The sequence below is a fragment of the Lagopus muta genome, chromosome Z (genome assembly GCF_023343835.1).
Source record: "Lagopus muta isolate bLagMut1 chromosome Z, bLagMut1 primary, whole genome shotgun sequence".
NCBI lineage: Eukaryota > Metazoa > Chordata > Aves > Galliformes > Phasianidae > Lagopus > Lagopus muta.
In genome coordinates, this window is record NC_064472.1 from 65364248 (window position 1) to 65381893 (window position 17646).

The following is a 17646-nucleotide window of genomic DNA, read 5'->3' on the forward strand; positions in this document are numbered from 1 at the left end:
GTGTTGAAAGAGACTTCAAGGATCATGAATCTCCATACCCCCCTGCCACATGCTGGGCCACCAACATCCCATTTCACAGAATCACAGAATCACAGAATTGTAGGGGTTGGAAGGGACCTCCAGAGATCATCGTGTCCAACCCCCCTGCCAAAGCAGGTTCCCTACCGCAGGTCGCACAGGTTGGCATCCAGGCAGGTCTTGAACATCTCCAGAGAAGGAGACTCCACCACCTCCCTGGGCAGCCTGTTCCAGTGCTCCGTCACCCTCACTGTAAAGAAGTTCTTACACACTGTCTTTTTTGTACTGGGGAGCCCAGAACTGACACAGTACTCCAGATGAGGCCTTACCAAGGCAGAGTAGAGGGGGAGGATCACCTCCCTCAACCTGCTGGCCACGCTCTTTTGAATGCATCCCAGCATTTAATACTAGACCAGGCTGCCCAGGGCCCCATCCAATCTGGCCTTGAACACCTCCAGGGATGGGGCATCCACAACCTGTCTGGGCAGCCAGAGACACTGATAAAGAGATTGCAGGTTGATTTTCTGAAGAAAATGAGCAATTTTTTTATTCTGTCTTGGACATTCAGTGCAGCGGTTTACAGCACACACCCACATCCCAGCAGAGTGAATAACAGTGGACAAATAAGAAAATGCTCAGAAAAGGTCCATCAGTAGGCCTGGACCATTCTTGGCACTGAGCTTACTGAAAGTTGCTATACTTCTTATGTTTTACATCCATTGCCTCTTGTTCTAACTGCTTTTGAGAGCAAGGTATGGTCAATTTCCTTTCCACATCTCCTTTTACATATTTGGACACTGCTACCACATTTCCCAGTCAGTTTTATCTTCTATGAGGTATGTAATCCAGTTCTCTTAATCTTTCCCCAAGGCCATGTTTTTTAGACATCTGATTATTTTCAGTTGCGCTCCTTTGGACTTTTCTGAATTGTTTTCAAGTTTTTCCTTTAAGGTGGATTTTTCCTTTTGTGGATTTGCTTGTTTACACACAGAAATACATATATCTCTGTAAGAATAGGTTGAGGAAGAGATGGTTTGCTTAGCTTGGAATGGAAAAGCCTGGAGGGAACTCTTTGCAATCTTAAGAGATCTGAGAATATGTACAGAAGACAAAGCCAGATTCCTTTAAGATGCTCAGGGAAAGGATAGAAGGGAACAAGCTGTGAAAATTGAAATTTTAACTTATTAAGTTAAGAAATTTAACTTATTGAGAATGTCAAAGATTGAAATGGGCCCCAAAAGGTCATAAAACCTCCATCCTGGAGATTTTTCAAAACTCATTTGATCAGGATCTTGAGAGATCTGATCTAACTTGGAAGTAAACATTGCTTTGAGTATTTGACCAGATAGTTTTTAGAGATATTTTTCAGGCTACATTATTTTGTGAATTTTTGTTGCTTAAAACCGATCATTGTACATTGCCTAGGAAATGCCATAGTAGTAGAAGATGAAAGATTAATCCTGCACTCATTAATTGCAGACCTGTCAAATGTACTCAAATTATCTCCTTCTTTGTTTTCAGCTTTATAGACTGACTTGCACCTTAGTGTTTTGCTATAGTCTCCAGATTAACTTCTTTAGGGTCACTACCCAGGAGGATCTTCATTCTCTGTTTATTTAGAGATTATTCCTGCTTAGACTTCCTAAGATCTCTTACTTAATTGTATTACTCTTTTATTAACTCTGTGTGTATCATATGAGACCCCACTTATAAACTGCTTTAAGTTCTGGAATATCCGGCATGAGAAGGATATGGACCCACTGGAGTGGGTCTAGAAGAGGGCCATGAAGACTGTTAGAGAGCTGGAGCACCTCTTCTATTAAGACTGGCTGAAATGGCTAGTGTTGTTCAGCATGGGAACGAGAAGGCTCTGAGGCTTTGTAGCAGCCTTGCATATTGCACTTAAAGGGGTCATACAGGAAATAATGAGGGGCTGTTTATTGGGGAGTTTAGCAACAGGACAAGGAATAATGGCTTGAAATTAAAAAAGGGTAGATTTAGATCTGACCATTCAAAGAAGTTATTTCCTTCAATATTGGTGAAGCACTAAAACAAGTTCCCTACCCCCCCAAAAAACGAAGATGGCCTGGAAATGTTGGATGGGGCCCTAGACTATGTGATTTGGTGTGTGGCAGCCCTACCCACAGCATAGGGGTTAAAACTAGGTGATCATTAAGGTCTCTTAAAAGCCAAAGCACTGTATGACTTTGTGATCACTTTGATTTTGAATTCTGCCCTTGTGAATATTTGCAACTCCTACCAGCTTGTTTGATATTTGGTAAATAATAAACCCAAACTGTGATCTAAATCTATAAAAACGTTGATACTACAGGATCAGAATACATCCCTTTAGTTTTGGTAATTTTCTTACTTAAGAAACTTTAACTACAGACAACTGCTGCCTGAACACACCTTTCTAATATTTTTGGCGTCTGCATTGAGTAACTTCATCTTTACATGTTTTAAAAGTATGCTTTTGAGTACGCCGTATCAGAAAGCATCATAAAATCACAAAATCACAGAATCACAAAACTGCAGGCGTTGCCTACGGTAAATCAACAATTTCAGCTCCCTTGCCAAAGCAGATTCCCTGCAATATGTTGTACAGAAAACTGCCCTGGGGGGTCTTTAACATTTCTAAAGAAGACTCCACTGCCTCTCTGGGCACCTGTTCCAGTGCTCCATCAGTTTTACAGCAAATGAGTTTTTCCTTGTGTTTGTATAGAACTTCCTGTGTCACAGCTTTTGCTCATTACCCCTTGTCCTGCAAACCATGGAAAGGAGCCTGGTCCCATCCATTTGACTTCCACACTCCAGATATTTATAAATAGTTATTTATTGAGAGAATATTTTCTGAATATGCAGACAAAATATTTGGATATATCAATGTTTTTCAGATGTGATGTTACGTGACTGCACTAAAGTATTCTATAACTCTTCTCCATCTTACAGGTGTCTTTCTAAACATTTGCCTTTGCCAGCTTACTGGTGCCTTCTTTGTTGTCTGTGATTTCTTGAAGATCCAGATGATACTTCTTCCCTGAGAATTCAGGAGGAATTTGTGACTATATGGTTAGAAGACCTTAAGTTTTCTGCTGAGATCCATATTTCCCCAAACCTAGGACTTGAACCCTTCATGCAAATATCAACAATTCCCAAATCTTACCTTCAAATCACATAGCTCTTCCTAACATAATGTGTCTTATGTCAGTTAAATGGTACCTTCACTGTGAATCAATGAAAATATCTGGATTGTTTCCCATTGTAGAAATCTGAAGCATATAATAGTGAATTAGTTCACAAAACTTATGTTCTTTCTACAATGTTGCTATAAATAACTTTATTCTTCTTGCTTTAAGGGATTTTAGCCAAATTGTTATATTTCACTGTTTCCAATCAGTCATTCCTGAAGACTCCTTTCTGTAAAGTTAGTGAACAAAGATGTTCATGAGATAGAATCCACCCTCCACTCATGGAGCATCTTCCCAAAGTCAAGGAAACTAAAGCTCTCTGGGTGCATCATCTGTGTAGACCTACTGTAGGATGAATCTGTCCTGGCCTGGTCCTTTGATCACTGCTGAAAGAATTAATGAAAATAACATCTAAGCCTATGACTCCTTCACCCATGCTCCAAGACTCATTACTGCTTGTGAACTGATTAGAGGCATTCTTGGCAGTATTGCTAGTATTCAAGCCCTTTGCTATATCATCTTCAGTTCAGTAACATGTACCATTATGGAGGCCCTCTTTAAGAATTTGTCATTAGTTTTTTGTGAAAATATCAGTCCTTGGGCAGAATCTTTTTCTCTGTGCAAACACTATTGTAAGGCATTCTTATTCAGTCTGGGCAAGTTTATGCTTTTTTGGTGCAAAAGCCCTTCATTAGAGACCTATCACTATCACTTTTGTAGCACTAGTTCCTCAGTAGTTCATCCATGTCAAGACATGTTAGTTGTATTACTGAGACCATGAATTGTACACACAAGCAAGACACATAGTCTTACAGCAAGAACAGATGCACATTGGAGGAGATTTTTTCTTACCTGGAACCTTCAGAAAAGTTCTAAATCTTGATAAACACTTGATTTACTACTTTAAAAATGAGCATAAATACTGATGTCATTAAGTATCCTGAGGATCCTTCTGTACTTACATTTAGATTCCTCTTCTTGGTTTTAGTCACTCATTTATTTATTTTCTCCTTATTCTTAAAAATAAAATAAAATAGAATAGTAAAAATGGCCATGCTGTGCCATGGATAGCGCAGATTTTGTTTAGCTCCATAATCCAGTATGATTCTGTAAATCCTGTTTATACAATCCAAATTTGGATTTCTTTTTGGTTGCTGGCAATCCAAATTTGGCAAAAATACATAATTAACTGTGTCTTTATGTTGCAGGACATTTGTTGCTATTTGTTTGATCTTTTTTTTTTTTTTCCTAATAATTTTTACTGGTCTTTTTCTCTGGTTTTATGTTTACCATATTAGCCTTTGTGAATTTTCCTCAAATGCCATGCAGAGTGGAGATGGAAGACTTAAATTATGTAATTGTTAGTGCTGAATTCATCCAAGAAGACACCTAGACCAAGAGGAAAGCTCTTCATGTCAAAATGTAGATAATTTGTCAATATTTTTGGAAGGAAAAAATATTTCAGAAATGACCATATTTTTGTTTTAAAAATCCACAACAATGCTGTTTTTTTCTTAGAGTTAGTATAATTTTTTTTTTTTTTTGAGATAGCTTAAAATGTTAAACAAATTGGATAATTTTGATCCAAATCTAACAATTAATCCCTTCTTAATAAAGTTATAAATTGCAGACAACTAATGATACAGAAGGATGCAGATTAAAAAAGGAAGTCCAAATTATCATCTTCTGAATCTTTCATGATTAGATGTTAAAATAAGTGAACTAGAGCCTTTTTTAACAATACATCATCCAGAATAAGCTTTTGGCAAAAGACAAACCATCTGTATGTCTGTATGTTTTTTGTTTTTGTTTTTGCTTTTTGTTTTAATTTTACATGTGCAACTCCTTTTTATTATCAACAGACTTAAATAACAAAGCAGCATGTGACAGTCTTTGTAATGTCTTTCCAGTTGCTCTAGCTTTGCTTGGCTTTGTTGGTATTAAGGTCCTTTGCAATTTCAGATCTTTCCTGTTGTCATCAGAAGAATGTCCAGTTGCAAACATATCTTACTCTGCATCCATCTGCTTATATGACAAAAGTTTGGTAATTGATGTTTTCTCCCTTATTTCTCTGCTTGTTTATTTGCTTGTTTTTCCTTTCCTCCAGCATATATATGGTTTCTGATTTCACGCAGTTGCAGGAGCTGGCTCATTGCTGATTAACCTCATGCTTTATGTTTCCAAACGCGCAGAGAAAGAGCAAGAGCGAAGACAGCGGGATATTTCAAGCTTCTTTTTATATGTATTATTCACATCTTCAAACTCCTTTCACTAAATAATTCCTGAAAATACAATTTCCTACATTTCTACACATACCTCTGTACTAAGAATAGTTTTATTATTATCACATTGTTAATTTATGCCTTGTAAGAGATGTAATCAGTATATTATACTAATTTACCCTCAGATATGTAGGTGCTTTGCAGGTGCTCCCCCCCCCCCCCCCCCCCCCCCCCCATTTACTACACTTGTGGAGTTTTCTGTTGCTTTTTCTTTTTTTTGAGGTTGGTGGCTCTGCATGTGGCAGGGGTGTTGGAGATTCATGATCCTTGAGGTCCCTTCTAACCCTGGCCATTCTGTGATTCTGTGATTCTCTTTGTATGTCATCTCTTTTTGTTGAACAAGATTTCAGAGGGTACTTCCCTTCACACCACCTTGCTATATCAGCCTGTTTTAAATGAGATTTAAGTTTGCAAACATGCTCTTCACTTTAGAAGAATTTGGAAAGAGGGTATGTAGAAAATGAAGCAGCATGAAGAAGTGAAGGCATAGTTTAGAGTGTTACCAAGAACTAGAACAACCTTTTGAATTGGAAGAAAAATAATTCAGCAGGCTTTGGTATTCAACATTTAAAATTAACATTACAAATCCTTTTCTTATAATTAGAGTTATTGTTTCTGTTACTCACTCTCTTGCCAGAACCATTCAACTAGACTAAAAGGAATGGACAAATTTATCTCATGAGCCTCTAATAAGATCTTCAGAATGTAACACTTGTCTCAAAGAATTAGAAATTATTCATTTAAAAGAGAGCAATCCTGTTGCAAAATCACTGTTACAAAACCTATCTTTCTTCAAATTGGGAATGTTATGCAAGCCATGCCAGTATAAAATAGAGAAATTGCAGGGATTTATTATTAATTATCCAATTTGGTTTTTGTTTGTTTGTTTGGTTGGTTGGTTGGTTGATTCCATGTTTATCCTTCTGAGCAGCACAGCCAAAGCTGTCCGGCCTCACGCCAGATGCACAGTTCATGTACTTGACTGATGTGCTCCATAATAATATGCTATGGGAACATGAAGTGCACATACACAGATGTGGAAGGAAGAGTCTTTTCTAATTAAACACAGTCGGGGGGAAAAATGACTGCTTCTTTACTGAGTCTACAAATGTAGCTAATATAAAAGAAAGGGTCAGGCAGGAATAGGGAGCAGATATTTGGAGTCATCTTTGTTATAAAACTGGCAACCTGGAGAATCTTTTCTGAAAGGAGCTCAGTTTAATATCACTTATCAAGTATTTAAAAGCAGTTTATCAGGAGCTCATGCATCCACAATCTGATCCTGGCTTTGCAATGTTTGCTAGTTTGGCACTATGTGTTTCATTCCACACGTGTTGCTGCAGACCTTAGCAATGAAATGACATGGAAAGTCTTTCCTCTGACCATCTGCATAAAGGCTGACCTCAGAAACAGAATTCTTGAGCCCCAGGCATGAGGAAAGGATACCCCTGGAGCAGGTGGTGTGGGTTCATTGCTGTGAGGCCACAAAGGGAAAAGGCAGAGGGTCCACAGGGGACAGAATGCTGTGTGTTGTCTCTGGAAAGCATGTCTTTGTGTTAATGGACACCCTGGACAAGCTATTGCTTTACAGATACAGTCTAACCCTTAATCACTGTGTATTACAAGCCCAAATGGGATCATTTCCAGAGCTATACACTAACAGTATTTTTTAAGAAGGCCAATAAAGCTTCCCTCTGCAACCAGACTTTTATTGTATGGTGTCATTACATAAACAAGGCTTGGAAGATTGTTTCCAGTTACAGGCATGTAGCAGAAGACTTAATTTGAGAGGCCCAGTAGGGTGTGATTTTAGGTTTTTCTTTCTTTCCATTTTTTTTCCCCGTCTGCATTATAGCAGACTAAATACTGAAGATAATTTGGGGATTACAGAGTTTCAGCCAGAAATATTCACTGCAATAAATTATTTCCCTTTTTCCCTCTCTTCACTTTAGAGACTTGGAGAGATTTTATTTTTCCTTTTCTTTCTTTCCCTCACTCTGTTTTTTTTTTTAATTTTTTTTTTTTTATTATTATTATTCCTGGCAGTCTGTACCAGCATCAGCTTCCCATATGTTAGAGGCATCTCAGGGTTTATTAGTCAGGCTAGGTCAATTGAGATTTGCTGTATTTGCTTTCATAAAAGCTGTGTATATTATATATTTCTTGAACTGGAAATCACACAATGCTCCTTATTTGCTTTCAATCACTAGCAGATGCAGAACGGTCAGACCATTTCCCTTTAAATTGACCTAAGGGATTAAAGGAATTCAAAGGAATTTCCAACTAACTAGTGCCTCTGCTTTCCCTGACTTTACTTCTTGAACCTTCAGGGTCAAATTCTCTGGAATCTGTCTCTCCCCCCCGATTTGTTCACTTCCTTCCATTTGTTTGCCTCCGGAGCAGTAACTGAGTAGCCAAGCTGAACTTCTGTGTTTGCTGGCTTCCAAATTCTTAAACCAAACATTTGTGTAAACCCGGCAGGAGATGGGTGAATGAATCTGAAATTCTCCATAGTGGCGAAGTTCAATCTTTAATCCACTGCTATCAATATGTATAGAATTGCACCACAGGTAAATGTGAAAAGCAAGCATGTTGGTAGTAGCTTAAATTTGCCATGCAACATTCCCAGCCTCTACTGAATACCTAAATACGTCACTAAAACTTAACCAACCCTGGGAGACTATGAAAAAGTCTAAAAACTGCACTCCATACAGGACACAGGGATTGAGAACAAATGCAGTTTATTCAGTGTTCGTGAGAGCTGTCCTGAAAAGAGTAGCTGGCTGCCGAAGAGGCAAAATGCACCAGGGGAAGAGAACAGAGCAGGGCCACAATCTGCTTCCAATCAGAAGGGGCTAATGGCACCTCTGCAACTTCTATTATTTTTTGTTTCAGAATCCTGTCAAGAGCCTTTGTGTGGATTGTCTCAACTACCAGGGGATAGCAGCTTACTTAGCTGGTAGCTGTTTGAAAAGTGGCTGATGCTTTTAAAAATACTCTATCTCTTTTGTTCTCTGCTTGCTGCCTTGACTTTGGTGCTTCTATTTTGACATGTGCTCTTCATCCAATCATGTATTTTGACAGTGTACTTGTAGGGCATGAAACTGGCTTTCTTTCAAAGGCCTTATCTCATTTCTTTCTTTGATGATTGCCATTTTCTCTGTAATTCAGCTTCCATTAAAAAAATAAATCAAAACCAAAACCTTTCTAATCAGAATGGTGACTGAAAATTCTAGATGAACTTTCTCAGACATTTCTCCTTGAATTTTTTTTTTGTGAGTATGGATTATAAAACAAATAGGCATTTGAAGCATTTCCAATGCATCAACATTATCTGAAAGCTAAAATTGCTAGTTGACTGAAGTAAAATTTTCAAAACACAAACTAGGTCTTTCTGAAGAAGGCAGTGATTTATACCTCATATTTGCTAAGAACTTAAAAATTGCCTTGTCATGTCTAGAACTACCATCTTCCTGTTCAATGAATTATGGTCTTCCTAACAAGTTTTTAAAATGAATATTTTTCCCAGCTTGCTCCTGATTAAAAAGGGGAAAATATGCACTAAGAAAAAGTGTATCATGCATAATTTTCCTCGAGTGAAAATAAAATTGTGGATAGTGAGCAGCTGGTATGTAATTTATCATTAATGTTATTTCTTTACTCATAAACCAGACAGGCAGAATCTGTAAGGATGGAGCAAAGTTTGAGGCACCTCTGAATGGATTCAGAGTTTGAATCCACCCAGAATGGATAGAAGTTCCAAAACATAGAAAGAGATCAAGGTTAGTAAATGGATGAATTCTGAGGGTTTATAAGGACAGACAAAAACAGCTGATGAGCCAGAGAAGAATGACAGTAACTGTCATTCTTTCATGACATTCAACCCTACTTTGGCTGCTTCAATTATTCAAAAGCAGGAAAGAAGTTTTAATAAAACTGCTGTATCGTAAGCCTGTATCTCATTCTTTTTGCACCGATCTAGTACATGCAATGCCCTGACATTTGTTGCTTTTTGCTGTCAAGGAAGAGAGAACCACCAAATTACAAAATGGTGTGAAATTACTAAAACTGTGGAGGAGCCTTTGTCCAAGAGCCTTGACTGAGGCGAAATACTGGGGAATCTACTTGCTCTTTGAAAGCTCAAAGAAGGCTAGTAAGTTAGAGCAGAGAGCTGATTGTACTCAATTTCTGCTATGCAAATACCTCACATTACAATCTGAATGACTAATATGGTATGAGACACTTGTAGTCAGAACTGTCCTCCAGATTGCTAAACTCTATTATACTCCTTTGTTTTAAATTATCCAACAGATGGTGGTACGCTCTTCCAAGTGTTCTAAGAGGCTTGAATTAGATTTCAGAGTAGGAAAATTTATCCTGATATTCAATCTACTTTTACTTCATCTTTCTTCCATCTTCTGAATCATAATTATACCTTCTTTGCTCAAGAACTTCATGAAATTGCATTCTACCAACCACTGTATAGTCTCCTGCAGATCGAAGGAGGATGAAGAGGAAGGAAGTCATTTCTTGGCCTGATTCTCCCTGCTATTTCCTACAGTTAATGATAGCAGCCATTATTTGAGATTTAGCTGATCTTGCTGCATTTTAAGTCCATGGAAATAGTGTAATTGATTTCCACCAAAGAAACTGAAGAACTTGTGCTGTGCAAGCTTATATTTTACGGAATTTTGCAACTTCTCTGAGCTTTGTCTGACATTGCTGCTGCTATCTGTTTTATCTCAGTTGCCATACCTATGATATACAGAAGACTGTCAGCTCTTTCATACAAGAAATTGTGGCTTTTTCATATAGTTTCTAAAAGTGTATCAACCACATTCACCACCACTGTTCTATTTCCAGTTTTCTTTTTGTCTTACTGAACTCTTTAACCTTCACTGTTTTGCAAGTACCTTCCTCCTGCAGAATATCTGTTTCAATTTATTTTCCCTCAGACACATTAACTCAATTTTTTTTTTCACACTGAATCTTATTTTGTTACTTCCTGACTATATTTCTAGATTTCTGACCCCTCTAGGACACTATGTTTTATGATTAAACAAACCTGTTCATGGGCTTCATGAAAGTTGAGATCATGCACTTGTAGGTTTATTTTTATTCAGTCACAGTGAAAACTGTGCTTTGAGGGAAGGCTCTGTTGCATTTGACTACTTATTCAGGATTTATTAAAATAAACAGCATAAGAGTGAAGATCTTCCAGATGGGATCACACTTAAAATTGTGCTCCAAAAAATACGTACGGACTTGTGGGTTTTCTATGTGTAATTCCTCTATTTAATGAAGCTTAGTTAGCTTCACCCTAGATTAGTTGTTAATTATTGTGCATTCAGATACTCCAGAACACATTGTACATCATGAAATTGTGCAGGCTGTAAGTTGTGACTGAGGGGCATTTACCTTTCCATAGTATCTCATGTGCAAGACTAATAAAAATGTTGTATACCTCATGCTCTGCCATAATCCAGATGATGCCAGCATTTCCTGGAATTTTGCCTTATTTTACAAGTATTACTTGTTGTCCTGCTGCACTGCATAGTGAAACTCCAGCTAATAACCAATTAGAAGTTATGCAGCATTGTTGATGGTTGAGGGAGAACTTGATTTCTGCAACGTAGAAGTCTTCTATGAGATCAAAATTCTCAGCTTACTAAGCAATATTTCAAGAATCAAATTCAAATATTTTCACTGGTTTGCCAAACCTTCCAATTAAAAGATTAGAGTTTACAGGGAAAGAAAATATTTTGCCATATAAGTGGAAGGGTTGCACTGAGCCAGGTTTTCCTTCCTGCCTGCCTTCCTGCCTTCCCTCCCTCCCTCCCTCCCTCCCTCCCTCCCTCCCTCCCTCCCTCCCTCCCTCCCTCCCTCCCTCCCTCCCTCCCTCCTTCCTTCCTTCCTTCCTTCCTTCCTTCCTTCCTTCCTTCCTTCCTTCCTTCCTTCCTTCCTTCCTTCCTTCCTTCCTTCCTTCCTTCCTTCCTTCCTTCCTTCCTTCCTTCCTTCCTTCCTTCCTTCCTTCCTTCCTTCCTTCCTTCCTTCCTTCCTTCCTTCCTTCCTTCCTTCCTTCCTTCCTTCCTTCCTTCCTTCCTTCCTTCCTTCCTTCCTTCCTTCCTTCCTTCCTTCCTTCCTTCCTTCCTTCCTTCCTTCCTTCCTTCCTTCCTTCCTTCCTTTCTCTCTTCCTTTCTCTCTTCCTTTCTCTCTTCCTTCCTTCCTTTCTCTCTTCCTTTCTCTCTTCCTTCCTTCCTTTCTCTCTTCCTTTCTCTCTTCCTTTCTCTCTTCCTTTCTCTCTTCCTTTCTCTCTTCCTTTCTCTCTTTCTCTCTTTCTCTCTTTCTCTTTCTTTCTCTCTCTCTTTCTCTCTTTCTCTCTTTCTTTCTCTCTTTCTTTCTCTCATCTTCTTTCTCTCTTTCTCTCTTTCTCTCTTTCTCTTTTCCTTTCTTCCTTTCTTCCTTTCTTCCTTTCTTCCTTCCTTTCTTTCTTTTTCAACACTACAGTGATGGTAAAGTTTAAATAAGCATACTGCACATCTATGGAAGAAATAAAACTCACAACTGTATTACATCAAAATTAGAGCTCAAGCAAGCTAAAATCAAAGCCCATGTCAAGTACATCATGATCACCATCAGGCTTTGTCTAACTGCTCATAGGACTTTTTCTTGAAAAAGGGGAAAAATGTAGGAGTGAGCAAGGTTTTACACTCATAACTCATGTTCCATATCACAGAACAGCTGCTGCAGGCTTTGTCTCATCCTTTAAACCTGTTCTTTAGCGAGGAATGAAAGAAAGGAGTGTGAAATCCACCAGAGGAAGTGTGTGGTGTATGTGTAGGTAATCTCACCATGATGACAGCTTCCTGTAGTTCCATTTAAGCCACAACCACCTAAGGAAACAGGAACATGGCTGTGTACTGTGTGCATCTTCTCTTACCCACTACACATTCATGCTCATTACAGCCCTTTCTTTAAACTGCTGGCTAGACAGCTGGCAAGGCCTCAGAGGAGCGCTGGGTAAGGGAGCATGTAAATTACGGTTGTGTTTTACAGCCAAGATAAACTCAAACTGCAAGGCTATAGCTTGAACCGACACACATACAAAAAGGAGCATAGCAGGCCTTTGAAAGGCAAAGGGGAAAGAAAGCACATTTTAACAAACCTATCAATCATGATGGGGTAGGGAGAAGCAAATGCATACAAAATATAATCCTTCTGCATGTCTGAAGAGTAAAGCAAGGTTAATAGCTCTATGTGTACAACCATAAATCTGTAATTTTAAATTAGTATTTTTTTAAGTAGCTTTAGGCTTACTTGTACTGGCTTTGCTGTAGATTGTCAAAGACAGCAGTAGATTTGTGGCGATAATTTTCTTATTATATGCTTTCCTATGTGAGGCTTAGTGCACTTATCATTTCAAGTGGTCAGTGCTAGGATAAAACTCCCACGTGAGCACTAAGAAGGCTGCTTTTTTCAGAACTGCCTGTTCTGACTCTGTGACTATAGCATCAGCTATAGCCCAGAATTTGAAACAATGACTTCAACATACACTGGGATCCTAAACAGTTACTAGGGTTAAAGCATTATTTCAGATCCATATTCAGTTCTGATTGACTTGCATAGAAAAGAACAATTTATTTTTTCCCTATACAAGTGGCTTTATTTAATGCAGCACCCTGTGTTGCATATGTTATGCTGCAGAATGCAGGACTTGTATGAACTCAAGCATGGCTGTAATGACAGGTATCAAATATTCAGATACTTTTATATAGACAGTCCAGACTGCTATTATGCATTACTGTGAGTATTCCCCCTATTATGCATACTATGAGTATTACATAGAGTGTGCAAAACAGAGAAATTGAAAATATTTTCATCCTTACACACTCTCTCAAGAACAAGCATCCAAACACTGCAAAATATGCACTGGGTTTGATTTCAAAACCTGTGGACTGAGTCACAGTGTGTGGTGTGAATTACTGATCTTCTGCGCAGAAATCTAACACACAGTTTCATCTTTCAGCCAGAAAGCCTGGAATCTCTGGGAGAGCACAGTCTAATTCAAGAATCAAAACATCTCCCCAGTGCAACTGCAAATTGACAAGAAGCCCTTGTAATGTGCTGGCAGTGATATTGATGGAAGTTGACTTTGAAATGCTGAAAAGGTTCTCAGATTAACCTGGTGACTTTTTTGGGTGAGAGAAATGTTAACCAGAAATGTATTTGTCATGGTTTGTGGGGGTCTGAGAGGTGAGAAAGGGAGCAGTTAGGAAAAGAAATTATTTGTTTTCTGTATAAAAACAGTATGACAGAGCTTGGTTATAATCAATCACGATGAATAAATAATCATTACCAAGGGAAATGGGAAAAAGCTTTCTGCAAAAACTGCTAAAGTAAAAATCTTGATGGCTCCTAAGTTGAACCATGATGTGATTTTGATACAGAAAAGTTCTTCTTCTAGAGTCAAAACCATGTTGCCTTTGCCCAGCATTCTGATCCATATTCCAAACAGAGACAAAGCTTAATAAAACTCTCTTGATTCCAGTTAAATTTAAAGATGTTGAACTGTATTATACAGTTAGTTATGTAGTTGTATGCAAAATACCTAGAGTGAGTTAGTACCAGGAAGAAGGTAAAATGTAAGGAAGGCATCTGGGTGGATGCTAAAGCAAGTAGCACATCACAGGAATTTTTCACTTTCCCCATCTTGTGAGCTGCCAAGTTGCAAGGTAACATGAGAGTGATTCATGAGGTGATTCCAAAGATGATGGCAGCACCAAGCTGAGCTAGAAGTAAGATAACAAGAATGTTAAAGAGTGCCGTTGACAACTTCTGTTTCCAAATCTGTCTGATCTTTGTCCTGTTGAACTTTTCTGCTTGAGGCAGCCACCAGAGAAGGGTCCGGGGAACTATTGCAAGGATAGTTTTGCTCTGAAAATGTCCTGTTTTTGTGACTTAACTTTTCCTCTTGACATTTCCTTTGCATTAAATCTTTTCCTATTTTTGCCCTGTGCCTAAAATAAGTTGTTAAATTTTCACAGCCAAAGATGTGTATTAAAATTGGCTATTTAGGTTAGGTTTGTTTAATTCCAGAGATCACATCTTGCCTTTCAGAGATATGTGCTGTCTCTGTCCTCTTCAGATGATTGCAACAAGAGTCCTTCTTCAGCCAGGGATTAATAAATAGTGTTTGGGGTCATACTGAATGTGAGTGGCATGCAAAGAAAATGTGATTCTGTTTGAACAATGCAAAACTAAGGTATTACGTGGCGTTTCCTTCATGAAGGGCCCTAGATCCTGCCTGCTCTGTGTGGTCTTGCCACCACCTGAGGCAGCACTGGATAGGCTGCGGAAGCTGCCCTGACACCTCACAGACAAGAGACTGTGTCCCTGCTCTGGGATGTCCAGCATTACTTGTTATCTAAGTGCCAAACCTCTGTGAGCACAATGAGAGAAAAAAGTCAAAGCTGTGCCTTTTTGTGTTATACAGCTAGAAGGAAGAAATCTGTATTTTATAGAGAATCTGAACATTCCCTTCTTAATGGGTATATAAAATTTCTGAGAGTAGCCCCATATTTTCTGTAAAGGATAGATTAAACTTGAGTGCAGATTATTTGTCATATTGATAATAATTACACATATAGGAAGAGTGTTTCATCTTTATCGATCTCTCTCTTAGTCCAACAGAGCCTCTCTACAATGTCCTAAGCCTGACACTGACACATAGTGTTGTCAGTATGTTACCGGACATAAAAGCTATCTAAATACTGTAATCTGTTCTCAACCCACAGCAGCACAGCACACATGCATTCTTTCTGCTGTCTGTCATGAATCATGATGCCTGACAAACACTTGTAATCAGGTTCACAGGATGGAACAGAGGCAGATAGGGGTTCGCATTTTTTCTAAATCTAAGAGAGCTGTGTAGTTCAACTTCTGCAGCTGCTAGCTTTTTTAGTTCCAGTCGTATAAAGATGTCTATGGGACATTATGCATTTCTTTTTAAACAGTGATTTCCACGCTTCCAGGTACTCCTGTTCTATTTTCTTATTTTACGTGAATGATAATTCTCACCTGGAATTCACTCCAAGTTCTGTCTAAATAGAATTATCAAATGAATTATTAAATAGTGAAATCTAAAAATTTTCAATATCTAAAATCGAATAATCTAAAATCTATCCAAATAGAATTGTTAAATAAACTGACATAGTGATTTGATAATTAAGAAGAGTTTCCAGAGTAGTTCTGTTGAGGTCCTAATGCAAGTTTTGCTTTGGAGACAGGCTTCCAAATGTTAGATTCATTTTCTGGTTAATAGAAGGATGTACATGTACTATTAGCATCAGGAAGTCATACACTTTTTGCTCTACTTTAGCAGCAAGATGGATGTAGAATAATTCTTCAAAGGAATTTTGAATTTATGTCAGGATTTGTTCCTCTTTACATTGCATATATTCAAGGCATCTTTCATCAGTTACTCTATCTACGTCATCCCAAAATTTACACAGTGGTTTGGCATTCTGGAGACAACACTGGAATCTAGCCCAAATTTAATAACAGTTTGTCTTGTAATTACAAGAGTCAATTTATTGTCTTAAAAGTACATACTTCCTAAACATTTATGGTTTTCTCTTGAAGATAGACTTTACTAGACTGTTTGTCACATGATCCACTATTTTATCTGCAGATTACCTATATACAGATCTGAAGAGTAGCTGAGTTATTCTCTTTAGAAAGCTCATGCTTCTTAATGTATCAGTAAGCCTTGAAGTGGGATAACAAGTGAGATATACGGCAAATTGTTCTGCTAGATTATAATTTAGGACAGACTGTAACTCATGTAACCAAATGTTTCTCTGCTGAATGGCATTCTACTGACTTGCTTAATCACATAAAAAGACCACCTGCAGTTTTCAACTCTTTTTTTTTTTTTTTTTTTTTTTTTTTTCATGTATGGAGTTAAATTTCGTGAGATAAAATCTAGGGGATTTTCAAAGAGGTCTTTGTATTGTAAAATGGAGACCAGTTTAAAAATAAATCAGTATTAATTTTGGATTCCATTTTAACTTTAGTTAAGTATAACATTAAAAAATAGATATGTAGATGGGCCTTGCTATTCATCTTTATTTGGGATAAATGTAATTATTTAAAGGGATTTGATTGCGATATTGTTTCAGTAACAACTTTCAACAACATTTGCAGTTTATACTTGATAGAATGGAAAAATAAAGGAAATGAATATACAGTAAGGCCATCCTACATCACTGAATCACAAAATGACAGAATTTCAGAATCATAGGTGCTAGAGAGCTGTGGAGATATAGTCCAACACACTGCTAAAGCATATTTCCTATTGTAGGTTGAACAGCAAAGTGCCCAGGAGAATCTTGAGCATCTCCAAAGAAGGAGACTCCACAATACACCCTCCAGCAGCCCATTCCAGTGCTCTGTAGCTAGCCCTAAAACAAGTTTTTCCTCATGTTTGTGTGGAGCTTCCTGTGCTCCAGTTTTTGCCTGTTGCCTTGTTGAGTTGCCTGTACTCTTGTTGAGTATATGTATACCACTGAAAAGAGTGTGGCCCCTTCCACTTAACTCCTGCCCTTTAGAATATTTACAATCTTTGATAAGCCTTCCCAGTCTCCTCTTTTGTAGCCTGAACAGTTTCAGGTCTCTCAGTATTTTACATAAGAAAGATGTTCTAGATCCCTAATTGCCTTCATAGTCCTCCACTGAACTCTCTAGTCTCTCTCCAGTCTATTGTCTTTTTTGACTTTCAGGAGGTTGGAACATTATATAGTACAGCAGAAGTGACCTCAAGGGAGAGGATAACCTCCCTCAACCTTCTGGCCTTGCTCTGATCTTCAAGGATACCACTGGCCTTCTTGGCCACAACAGCACACTGCTGTTTCATGGCCAACCTGTTGTCCACCAGGACAACCAAGTCCTTCTCCACAGGGCATTCTTCCAGCAGTTCAACCCCTAATCTGTATTGATGCATGTGGTTATTCCTCCCCAGATGCAAGACTCTACACTTGCCTATGTTCAGCTTTACCAAGTTTCTCTCCAAATAACTCTACAGCCTGTCTAGGTCTTGATGAATGGAAGAACAGCCTTTCTATTATGTCTCCTCCAGCTTTGCATCATCAGCTAAT